Source organism: Hyla sarda, chromosome 2 (genome assembly GCF_029499605.1).
Source record: "Hyla sarda isolate aHylSar1 chromosome 2, aHylSar1.hap1, whole genome shotgun sequence".
Taxonomy (NCBI): Eukaryota; Metazoa; Chordata; class Amphibia; order Anura; family Hylidae; genus Hyla; species Hyla sarda.
Genome location: NC_079190.1, coordinates 279978702 through 279991810, shown reverse-complemented (window position 1 = coordinate 279991810; position 13109 = coordinate 279978702). Strand labels below are relative to the sequence as shown.

At 44.2% G+C, this 13109-nt stretch overlaps 1 long non-coding RNA gene across 1 annotated transcript in view; it reads left to right on the top strand.

Annotated features, from left to right (window-relative positions):
* Positions 1 to 12694, top strand: part of LOC130356141 (uncharacterized) — a 30722-nt gene extending 18028 nt beyond the window's left edge. The window contains exon 4 of the long non-coding RNA XR_008888793.1: positions 12409 to 12694. This is a non-coding gene — a long non-coding RNA (uncharacterized LOC130356141). The remainder of the gene's footprint in view (positions 1 to 12408) is intronic.
* The last annotated feature ends 415 nt before the right edge of the window (positions 12695 to 13109 follow it).

The following is a 13109-nucleotide window of genomic DNA, read 5'->3' as shown; positions in this document are numbered from 1 at the left end:
CACGAGAAATCCCTGCTAATCTACATGAACTCATTCACCTAGCCACTCGCATTGACATGCGTTTTTCCGAAAGGCGTCAGGAGCTCCGCCAGGATATGGACTCTGTTCGCACGAGGCGTTTCTTCTCCCCGGCTCCTCTCTCCTCTGGTCCCCTGCAATCTGTTCCTGTGCCTCCCGCCGTGGAGGCTATGCAGGTCGACCGGTCTCGCCTGACACCTCAAGAGAGGACACGACGCCGCATGGAGAATCTCTGCCTGTACTGTGCTAGTACCGAACACTTCCTGAAGGATTGTCCTATCCGTCCTCCCCGCCTGGAAAGACGTACGCTGACTCCGCACAAAGGTGAGACAGTCCTTGATGTCTACTCTGCTTCTCCACGTCTTACTGTGCCTGTGCGGATGTCTGCATCTGCCTTCTCCTTCTCTGCTGTGGCCTTCTTGGACTCCGGATCTGCAGGAAATTTTATTTTGGCCTCTCTCGTCAACAGGTTCAACATCCCGGTGACCAGTCTCGCCAGACCCCTCTACATCAATTGTGTAAACAATGAAAGATTGGACTGTACCATACGTTTCCGCACGGAGCCCCTTCTAATGCACATCGGACCTCATCACGAGAGGATTGAACTTTTGGTCCTTCCCAATTGCACTTCTGAAATTCTCCTTGGACTTCCCTGGCTTCAACTTCACTCCCCAACCCTGGATTGGTCCACTGGGGAGATCAAGAGTTGGGGGCCCTCTTGTTCCAAGGACTGCCTAAAACCGGTTCCCAGTAACCCTTGCCGTGACTCTGTGGTTCCTCCCGTAACCGGTCTCCCTAAGGCCTATATGGACTTTGCGGATGTTTTTTGCAAAAAACAAGCTGAGACTCTACCTCCTCAGAGGCCTTATGATTGTCCTATCGACCTCCTCCCGGGCACTACTCCACCCCGGGGCAGAATTTATCCTCTGTCCGCCCCAGAGACTCTTGCCATGTCTGAATACGTCCAGGAAAATTTAAAAAAGGGCTTTATCCGTAAATCCTCCTCTCCTGCCGGAGCCGGATTTTTCTTTGTGTCCAAAAAAGATGGCTCTCTACGCCCTTGCATTGACTACCGCGGTCTTAATAAAATCACGGTTAAGAACCGCTACCCCCTACCTCTCATCTCTGAACTCTTTGATCGCCTCCAAGGTGCCCACATCTTTACCAAACTGGATTTAAGAGGTGCTTATAATCTCATCCGCATCAGAGAGGGGGATGAATGGAAAACGGCATTTAACACCAGAGATGGACACTTTGAGTATCTGGTCATGCCCTTTGGCCTGTGCAACGCCCCTGCCGTCTTCCAAGACTTTGTTAATGAAATTTTTCGTGATCTTTTATACTCCTGTGTTGTTGTATATCTGGACGATATCCTGATTTTTTCTGCCAATCTAGAAGAACACCGCCAGCATGTCCGTATGGTTCTTCAGAGACTTCGTGACAATCAACTCTATGCCAAAATAGAGAAATGTCTGTTTGAATGCCAATCTCTTCCTTTCCTAGGATACTTGGTCTCTGGCCAGGGACTACAAATGGATCCAGACAAACTCTCTGCCGTCTTAGATTGGCCACGCCCCTCCGGACTCCGTGCTATCCAACGTTTTTTGGGGTTCGCCAATTATTACAGACAATTTATTCCACATTTTTCTACCGTTGTGGCTCCTATCGTGGCTTTAACCAAAAAAAATGCCGATCCCAAGTCTTGGCCTCCTCAAGCGGAAGACGCCTTTAAACGGCTCAAGTCTGCCTTTTCTTCGGCTCCCGTGCTCTCCAGACCTGACCCATCTAAACCCTTCCTATTGGAGGTTGATGCCTCCTCTGTGGGAGCTGGAGCTGTCCTTCTACAAAAAAATTCTTCCGGGCATGCTGTTACTTGTGGTTTTTTTTCTAGGACCTTCTCTCCGGCGGAGAGAAACTACTCCATCGGGGATCGAGAGCTTCTAGCCATTAAATTAGCACTTGAGGAATGGAGGCATCTGCTGGAGGGATCAAGATTTCCAGTTATTATTTACACCGATCACAAGAACCTCTCCTACCTCCAGTCTGCCCAACGGCTGAATCCTCGCCAGGCCAGGTGGTCTCTGTTCTTTGCCCGATTTAATTTTGAAATTCACTTTCGGCCTGCCGATAAGAACATTAGGGCCGATGCTCTCTCTCGTTCCTCGGATGCTTCTGAAGTTGAACTCTCTCCGCAACACATCATTCCTCCTGACTGCCTGATTTCCACTTCTCCAGCCTCCATCAGGCAAACTCCTCCAGGAAAGACCTTTGTTTCTCCACGCCAACGCCTCGGAATCCTCAAATGGGGCCACTCTTCCCATCTCGCAGGTCATGCGGGCATCAAGAAATCTGTGCAACTCATCTCTCGCTACTATTGGTGGCCGACTCTGGAGACGGATGTTGTGGACTTTGTGCGAGCCTGCACTATCTGTGCCCGGGATAAGACTCCTCGCCAGAAGCCCGCTGGTTTTCTTCATCCTCTGCCTGTCCCCGAACAGCCTTGGTCTCTGATTGGTATGGATTTTATTACTGACTTACCCCCATCCCATGGCAACACTGTTATTTGGGTGGTCGTTGATCGATTCTCCAAAATGGCACATTTCATCCCTCTTCCTGGTCTTCCTTCAGCGCCTCAGTTGGCTAAACAATTTTTTGTACACATTTTTCGTCTTCACGGGTTGCCCACGCAGATCGTCTCGGATAGAGGCGTCCAATTCGTGTCTAAATTCTGGAGGGCTCTCTGTAAACAACTCAAGATTAAATTAAATTTTTCTTCTGCATATCATCCTCAATCCAATGGACAAGTAGAAAGAATTAACCAGGTCTTGGGTGATTATTTACGACATTTTGTTTCCTCCCGCCAGGATGACTGGGCAGATCTTCTACCATGGGCCGAATTCTCGTATAACTTCAGAGTCTCTGAATCTTCCTCCAAATCCCCATTTTTCGTGGTGTACGGCCGTCACCCTCTTCCCCCCCTCCCTACCCCCTTGCCCTCTGGTCTGCCCGCTGTGGATGAAATTTCTCGTGATCTTTCCATCATATGGAGAGAGACCCAAAATTCTCTCTTACAGGCTTCATCACGCATGAAGAAGTTTGCGGATAAGAAAAGAAGAGCTCCTCCCATTTTTTCCCCTGGAGACAAGGTATGGCTCTCCGCTAAATATGTCCGCTTCCGTGTCCCTAGCTATAAGTTGGGACCACGCTATCTTGGTCCTTTCAAAATTTTGTGCCAGATTAATCCTGTCTCTTACAAACTTCTTCTTCCTCCTTCTCTTCGTATTCCTAATGCCTTTCACGTTTCTCTTCTTAAACCACTTATCATTAACCGTTTCTCTCCCAAATCTGTTCCTCCCACTCCTGTTTCCGGCTCCTCGGACATCTTCTCCGTCAAAGAGATTCTGGCATCTAAAAAGGTCAGAGGGAAAACCTTTTTTTTAGTGGATTGGGAGGGTTGTGGTCCAGAAGAGAGATCCTGGGAACCTGAGGACAACATCCTAGACAAAAGTCTGCTCCTCAGGTTCTCAGGCTCTAAGAAGAGGGGGAGACCCAAGGGGGGGGGTACTGTTACGCCAAGCGCTCCGGGTCACCGCTCCTCCCCGGAGCGCTCGCTACACTCTCCTCACTGCAGCGCTCCGGTCAGATCCACTGACCCGGGGCGCTGCGATACCGCCTCCAGCCGGGATGCGATTCGCGATGCGGGTAGCGCCCGCTCGCGATGCGCACCCCGGCTCCCGTACCTGACTCGCTCTCCGTCAGTCCTGTCCCGGCGCGCGCGGCCCCGCTCCCTAGGGCGCGCGCGCGCCGGGTCTTTGCGATTTAAAGGGCCACTGCGCCGCTGATTGGCGCAGTGGTTCCAATTAGTGTTATCACCTGTGCACTTCCCTATATCACCTCACTTCCCCTGCACTTCCTTGCCGGATCTTGTTGCCATCGTGCCAGTGAAAGCGTTTCCTTGTATGTTCCTAGCCTGTGTTCCAGACCTCCTGCCGTTGCCCCTGACTACGATCCTTGCTGCCTGCCCCGACCTTCTGCTACGTCCGACCTTGCTTCTGTCTACTCCCTTGTACCGCGCCTATCTTCAGCAGCCAGAGAGGTTGAGCCGTTGCTAGTGGATACGACCTGGTCACTACCGCCGCAGCAAGACCATCCCGCTTTGCGGCGGGCTCTGGTGAAAACCAGTAGTGACTTAGAACCGATCCACTAGCACGGTCCACGCCAATCCCTCTCTGGCACAGAGGATCCACTACCTGCCAGCCGGCATCGTGACAGGGACAAACAAAGGCTGTCAGAGTGAACGAGGAGAGCAGGACCACCAACTGGACGAACAGAAAGAAAAGAAGAAACAGTAAAGGCAGGACAAAGAGGAGATCCGGGTAAAGGATGAATGAAAACAGAACAATCCCTAGAAAACTGATCAGGCTAAGACCTCCAAACAAGAATATGCAAACCAAGAGAAGACGAGGAAACATCGTAAAGGAAAAGCCCAGAAGGAAATCTATTAACAGAAACCAACTCAGATAACCCAAGAGCAGCAAAGAAAGGAAGTCAAAAGGAAACCTTAAAAAAACAATGTTTCGAAAACCGAGAAACGGACAGAGGGAACAATATCAATCAAACGAGACAGAATATAAAAAAAACCAGGACGACAAGACCCCTTCCTGTAGCCCTTCAAAACCTGCTTCACTCGAAAAAATCCAGAAACAACCTGGAGACTATTCAACCTAAGGAAAAAGGAGATCCCGGACAAAGATTTTAAAATAAAAGAAGCATACAATAGATAAAAGTAATGAAACAAACCTAAGGGTCAAGGAAACATAAGACTGGAGAGGCGTAGAATGGCAACTGTGGCAAAACAATGGCAACTTTGACCAATCCCTAGATGCAGCGGAATAATCCACCCATGTGGAATTATGATATTGGTGGAAATCAACAACATACTATCTCCAGAAGGTGACAGGGACAGGGTCCCCCTCCGCAGATGGAACCAACTCCCGGAAAGTGGACCACTGCAAACAAGAGAAAGAGTCCGCTATCAAATTTGTAGCACCAGGGACACATTTAGCCTTAAGCCAAATATTCTGAGACATACAGTACAAAACAAGATGACGCAATAATGAAACAACCGGGCAGATTTGAAAGACAAGATATTTATTGCGAAAAAAACTCCCTTATTATCAGAGACAACTAAAATGCGCCTATTACAAAAAACAGGAACCCAAATTGCACGGATAATTGCATTGCTGGTATGATTAGATACCATGGGTGGAGAATCTAAGGCGATTAGTTTGTGCATGCGAATATTCGTATTGCGAATATTCGCAAATATTTTTCACACCCTTCTTATGCCTCTGAGCCAATGATAGTTCTGCGACCACAGTTTTCAGAGGTTAGCAACCTCCCTAGCAACCAATGGAAACTTGCTGGCACGACCAGTATATAAGATCACTCCCAGCAGTATTTGCTTGCAGATTTTGGTTTTGAGAGTGGAGTGCTTCTGTCATTTTTCCAGCGTCCTTTGAGCTTTGTGCTTCATAGTACTACCTTAGACCCAACTGCTTTTTTCAAAGCACATTTGGGAAACACTGCGTGATCTTATATCATGACTAGATTAAAAGTTATGATTCATAACTTTTAATCTAGTCTAAAATGCAGTTAAATATAATTAACTAACAGTGGTGAAAATACTTACACAAATCAGAACTCTCTCCTCACTTTCGCTGAAATTACTTACCACCATTTACGCTTCGCTTAGCTTATTCGCGATCGCGATCTCACTGGCAAGCATCCAGGAAACGATCTCTGTTATCGCATGATGTAATAGCTCGCATGCGCACGAGCAACGTCATTTTCGCAATCAGTTATTTTCGCAATTATTTTCGCAATTGCCGAAAATTCGCAATGTTTAAAAATCAACTCGAATATAACGAATATTCGAAATTCACGAATATATGATGAATATTCGTCCATATATTCGCAAAATATCGCAAATTCGAATATGGCCTATGCCGATCAACAATAGAGAACAACACGGATAGACATTTTTTTCCACTTCCAAAGGAATCCCAAAAATTCAAAAACAGACATAAACCTCTCCAAAGCCAAAAGACAAAACGGAGAATCAGGAGGAGCAATAAATAAAAAATCATCCAAATAATGTACAATCCCAACACCTGGTAACAGCTGCTCCAACACCGAATTAAAAAAGGTAGAAAAAGCCTCAAAATAAGAACAGAACAGAGTGAAACCCATAGGAAGACCTTTATCAAAGAAAAAGAAACTGTGAAACTGAAAACCCAAGGAGTTAAATCCTCTGGAATGAATAGGAAATAATCTGAAAGCAGATTTTATGTCCGCTCTAGCCATAATGGCACAATGACCAAACTTTCTCAACAAACACTGCAGGATCAAAGGAAGCAGAATGAACAGAAGAATTATTCCGATCTGTTAGGTCATTCAAAGAAAAATCCCAAGGAGAAGACAAATTATGAATCAAACGAAAATAATTTGGTTCCCTCTTAGGAACAAGCCCCAGGGGCGGGGGGGGGGACAAACGAAAATGCTCAAAAGGCGGAACCAAAAAAGGACCAGCAATCCTACCCAGAGATGATTCAGACTTAAAGGGGTATTCCAGGCAAAAACTTTTTTTTCTATATCAACTGGCTCCGGAAAGTTAAACAGATTTGTAAATTACTTCTATTAAAAAATCCTTCCAATAGTTATTAGCTTCTGAAGTTTTCTGTCTAACTGCTCAATGGTGATGTCACGTCCCGGGAGCTGTGCATGATGGGAGAAGATCCCCATAATAACTGCGCAGCTCCCGGGACGTGAGTCATCAGAGCGCAGTTAGACAGAAAACAACAACTCAACTTCAGAAGCTAATAACTATTGGAAGGATTAAGATTTTTTAATAGAAGTAATTTACAAATCTGTTTAACTTTCCGGTGCCAGTTGATATATAAAAAAAAGTTTTGGCCTGGAATACCCCTTTAAGCGTGTTCGCCACAATTGACAAATTTGAAGAAACAGATTTAGAGTTGTCAATCCATTTGTATCCTGGACCAGCAAAAGAAGGAACATCAAAGCCACTGGCGTTGAAGCTTTCAGCAAGCAGCTCCTTGCTTAAAACATTTAGTCATGGAGTGCAGCCCTCCACAGAAAGCACACTCATGACGGTAGCGGCAGTTAAAGGCCCACTTACACTGATTCTTATTGAAGGCAAAACAGAGTCCTAATGCTACCCTGTCCGGCAGCAGGCTGCCTCGGAATGGGGCTATGCTGCGAGAGCATGAGGCTGAGCCAAAGGCTCAAATCCTTACAGCCAAACTCACGAGAAGGGTGCACCGCTAATTTCTGACGAACATCTCATTGTAATTAAACCAGCCCAAACCACCAAAATTGCGGTAAGCTTCAAGAATTGAATCCAAGTGCTGGAACAGCTGAGAACACCTCAGTCTACCGCTCACCTAAAATGGAAGCAAAAATACAAAAACCCTGTAACTAATTCAAAAAAGATCGAGTAGCCGCACACTTATGGTCCTCATCCTTATCATCCATTTTTTTTAACAGTGTCACGAGCAGAAGGTAACAGAGATAACAGATCTACAAAATCATTATGCCAAATTTTCTCTGCATCAACCAAGGGGTGAAGCTTCACAAGCCAGGGCCTCTTTATAACACCACTCAGACAAACCAGGGATCCCACCCAATTGAGGATCACTAAGATCAGAGCGCCCGACACTTAAAGGAGCAACATCATTAGCTAAAACATCCATAGCAGCAGAACCCAAAAACCCAGCACCCACCTGTAGCAATATACTAGGTCCAGGCCACTCAACAGGAGAACATGCACCAAGAGACTGCATAGGAGTACTAGGCCCAGGTCCAGCGAGAGGATCCGTCCACACACTGCCCAGGGAATGCCCGGCCTGTGACTGGGACATACTAACTAACAACTGTTCCATAAGCTCAGCAAACATTGCAGGAGACTTTAACCCCTTAACGACAATGGACGTTAATGTACGTCATGGTGACGTGGTACTTAGCGCACCATGATGTACATTTAGCCGCCGCCATGATCGCGAGCACCGGAGCGGTGCTTGCGTCATGCCCAGCAGGTCCCGGCTGCTATCAGCCAGGGACCCACCGGTAATGGTGGACATCCGTGATCGCGAGGAAGTCCGCCATTAACCCTCAGATGCAGTGATCAATACAGATCACGGCATCTGCAGCAGTGCGGTACTTTGAATGGATGATCGGATCGCCCGCAGCACTGCTGCGGAGATCCGATCATCCAGCATGGTGGCCGGAGGTCCCCTCACCTGGCTCCGGCCGTCTCCCCGGGTCTTCTGCTCAGGTCTGAGATTGAGCAGACCAGAGCAGAAGATGACCGATAATACTGAGCAGTGCTATGTCCTGTACAGAGCACTGAACAGTATTAGCAATCAACTGATTGCTATGAATAGTTCCCTATGGGGACATAAAAAGTGTAAAAACAAAAAACAAAAAAAAGTAAAAAAAAAGAGAAAAATCCCCTCCCCCAATAAAAAAGTAAAAAGTTAGTTTTTCCCATTTTACCCCAAAAAAGCGTAAAAAAAATTAACATATTTGGTATCGCCGTGTACGTAAAAGTCTGAAATATTAAAATATATTGTTAATTATCCCGTACGGTGAACGGCGCAAACGTAAAAAAAAAAAAAAAAGTCCAAAATTGATGCTTTTTTTGTCACATTTTATTCCACAAAAAAATAATAAAAAAATTAAGAAAAAGTAAAACCTAAGCAAAAGTGGTACTGATAAAAACTACAGATCATGGCACCCTCATATCACCCCATATACGGAAAAATTAGAAAGTTATAGGTGGTCAAAGTAGGGCAATTTCAAACATACTAATTTTGTTAAAATGGTTTGAAATTTTCTTTAGCGGTACAATTATAGAAAAGCATATAATCATGGGTGTCATTTTAATCGTATCGACCCACAGAATAAAGAAAACATGTCATTTTTACCGGAAAGCGTACAGCGTGAAAACAAAACCTTCCAAAATTTGCGGTTTTCTTTTCAATTTTCCCACATAAATAATATTTGTTTGGTTGCGCCGTACATTTTATGGTAAAATAAGTGATGTCATTACAAAGTACAATTGGTGACACAAAAAACAAGCCCTCATATGGGTCTGTAGATGGAAATATAAGAGAGTTATGATTTTTAGAAGGCGAGGAGGAAAAAACGAAAATGCAAAAATAAAATTGGTCTGGTCCTTAAGGCCAAAATGGGCCTCGTCCTTAAGGGGTTAAAGAAGACAGACAGACCAGGATGACTGGCAACACGAGTGTTCTCACCTGCAGCTGGACCCTCAACAGGAACAGGAATCTGCGGTGCTTGCATTGAGCAGGTGGAGGGCAGGAAGCGTGCTGGACAGGCGGCTGGACTTGACTCCTAGACGCTGTGTTCCTTCTGGAAGGCTAAATCACCGGGGGCACAGGAACACTCGGGGGCTGCTGTGGAGGGGGAGCAGGAGTAGCAGGGCACTCCATACTCTTGGAAGGGACAGGTGTCGGAGCAGGAATAGAAAAACGGAGCTCAGTAACAGAAGCAGAACTAGAGCGCCGCAACATCCCACTGACAGACGGCTCCTCCAGCCACCTAAACTCCTCCTCAAAACACTCCTCCGGCGTACTAGAGGGAGCCGTAGAGTTAACAGATTCTGTACTCTGCTGAAGAAAAAGGGGCATAGCTTATGCCCTCATTGAGGCCATATGGGGCTATTGTATTCAGAGTAAATATCCATCTGGCTTCTTTCTGGGCCAGAATACTTTTCTAGTTGCCACTCCTCTGGGTGACAATCACTCTATCGATGCCCCTTACCCAGAGTACGGAGGAAGCTGAATTGTGTAAAATGTTTAGGGATAGTCTTGAGTTTAGACAGATCTTCCTCAGAGCTTGCGGCTTGACTCCCTAGTGCATGTTCTCTGATTCATCGACGTAGTTTTTGTGAAGTCAGACCAACATAAATTAGGCCAAAGGGGCAGGTTGCAAAGTAAACTATTCCAGATGTCATGCAGGTGATTGCATGCGTGATGTTAAATTCTTTTGAGCCTGTGGAGCCCAAAAATATTGTGGTAGTTTCCATATTGCAACAGGAAACACAGTTCCCACATGGACAACTGCCCCATTTAGCCCCTTTAGAGCAAAAGATGTGACCAGGTTTTGAACCCACATGGTGACTTCGTACAAGTTTTTTGATCTCCTATATGTAATCGAAGGGTTAAATGGAAAGTACTGTTTCAGAATCGGATCAATAGTAAGAGCATTCCAGTATTTTCTTAAACTCTATCTCATTTGCCCCAACCAGAATTATATTCAGAAATGACTCACCTGTTTATCCTTTTTCTTGCAAAGACACAACCTTCTTGATGTAGAAGGTTGTGTCTTTGCACTGCTGCAGCCCTCTGGTAGTCTAATCTAATGGAGCCCTTGGAATATCCTCTTTCCTGGAATCTTATGCTAAGTTCCAAAGAATGTTGTTAAAAAGAGTCTTCTGTTGAACATATCCTCCTCATCCTGAGGAATTGACAAATTTGTATGCTGTTAATTAAGTTGCGTGAATGAGACGAGGTTGCATGGAGAAGTGAGTTTGTGGCAGTCTGTTTTTCTGAATAAGTCTGTTTGGAACTGGATATGTACCTAGTAACCTGCAACGCGGAAGCACTTTATACTTCAATTAAACATACCAATGGATAGTAAGCGACTAAATACTTCCCCTCAATGTCAGAATATGATGGTGAGTATAACGAGTTCATCATCAACCTACTAAACTTCATCCTGACCCACAATTTCCTTACGTTCTGAGAAGTGTTTTACCTACAACTCCAGGGAACAGCTATGGGGGTGGCCTGTGCGCCCTCATATGCTTATTTGTTCCTGGGGCTGTGTGAAAGGAGGATATTCCTAATCAACCCACCACCATTCATTGAACGAGTACATTACTGGGGCAGATACATCGATGAAATTCTGTTTATTTGGCAGGAATCCTGGGAAGACCTGGAGATATTTATGTACCATCTGAATGACAATCAAATGAACATCAAGCTTACCTACAAAGTAGGGAGAAAGAATATGGACTTCCTTGATACACCATTCCATGTGGATGACTTAGGATTCATCCAAACAGACTTATTCAGAAAACAGACCTCCACAAACTCACTTCTCCATCCATGCAACTTAATTAACAGCATACCGATTGGCCAATTAATCAGGATGAGGAGGATATGTTAAAGAGAAGAGAATTTTAAACAACATTCTTTGGATCTTAGCACAAGATTCCAGGAAAGAGGATATTCCAAGGGCTACATTAGACGAGGCTACCAGAGGGCTGCTGCAGTGCAAAGACACGACCTTCTACATCAAAAAAAGTACGAGAAGAAAAAGGATAAACAGGTGAGATTTATTCCTGAATATAATTCTGGTTGGTGGCAAATGAGAGAGAGTTTAAGAAAATACTGGAATGTTTTTATGATTGATCCAATTCTGAAACAGCACCTTCCATCTAACCCCTCAATTACATATAGGAGATCAAAAAATCTGAGGGATCTTCTTGTACGAAGTCACCATGTGGGTTCAAAACCTGGTCACATCTTTTGCTATAAAGGGGCTAAATGGGGCACTCGTCCCTGTGGGAACTGTGTTTCCTGTTGCAATATGGAAACTACCACAATATTTTTGGGCTCCACAGGCTCAAAAGAATTTAACATCACGCGTGCAATCACCTGTATGACATCTGGAGTAGTTTATTTTGCAACATGCCCCTTTGGCCTAATTTATGTGGACTTCACAAGAACACCAACAATGAATCAGAGAACATGTACTAGGGATTCAGGCGGCAAACTCTGAGGAAGATCTGTCTAAACTCAAGACCATCCCTAAACATTTTAAAGTAAGACACAATTCAGATTCTTCACTACTCCGGGTAAGGGGCATCAACGGAGTGATTGTCACCCAGAGGGATGGCAACTGGAAACGTATACTGGCCCAGAAAGAAGCCAGATGGATATTTACTCTGAATACGATAGCCCCATATGGCCTCAATGAGGGCATAAGCTATGCCCTTTTTTCTTTGTTAGTCTCCATATCTTCTATATATGTTTTTGGATTGTTTGTCTTTTCAGTTAATATATAATTTTTACTCTGTTCCGATTTTTTTGTATTTGGAGGTATAGCTAGAGCAGTTAATAGCACCTCATTGTGGTATATAATTACCTTTTAACTGGTGTAAGTTCTTTGTATGTCATTGCGAGTTTGAACTTTTTAACCTGTTTTTGTCTAGGTTTGTTTTGGTGTTGTTGGTGTGACCTTGGTTCTCATCTGTTTTTTTCTTATTTGTTGTTTCAGTGTTGGTAAAACCTGTTGGATCTCCATCATTGCTTGGCTCATGGACATTATCATAAAGTGGACCAGCTTCTAATTTACCTGATTTCTCCGTGTAACTTATGTATTTTTTAATACATTTTTTATTCTTTACACTACTCATTTATTCCCACAATCATTATCACTTCTATTTTTGTTATTCAAATTTTTTCCATTATTTTTCGATTATTATCTCGTATCTCTATATTTATTTCTATTTTTCATATACTATACTCATATGACACCTATTATATATTAAACTATGTTTTATGGATTGGACTTTATATGTCTTTGGAAATGTATTGCTGTGGTTAGTTTTTTCTCACTGTGTGCAGTGCACCTTTGTTTGTGTGGATAATTTCCTGTCTCATCATTATTTGCATCTACTTTTCTTTCCTCTTCACATTTTTGTGTTTTTGTAGTAAGTATATACTTACCATCATTATGTATTGGGTAGTCTTATTCTGACATCCATACATTAGGCCTGTGCAATATTATTATGATGTGTTATTTTATCTTTTTGCATGAGTCACTATCTCAATTGCACACTTTCCTATTATGTCACTTTGTTACTCTCTATTCCATTTTATCCTGTGCTTGACACTTCTTCACTGAACTATATGTCCTATATTTCTTTACTGAATAATGTGGGGATAGTATTCTCTATTATGGTTTTTTAATTATTT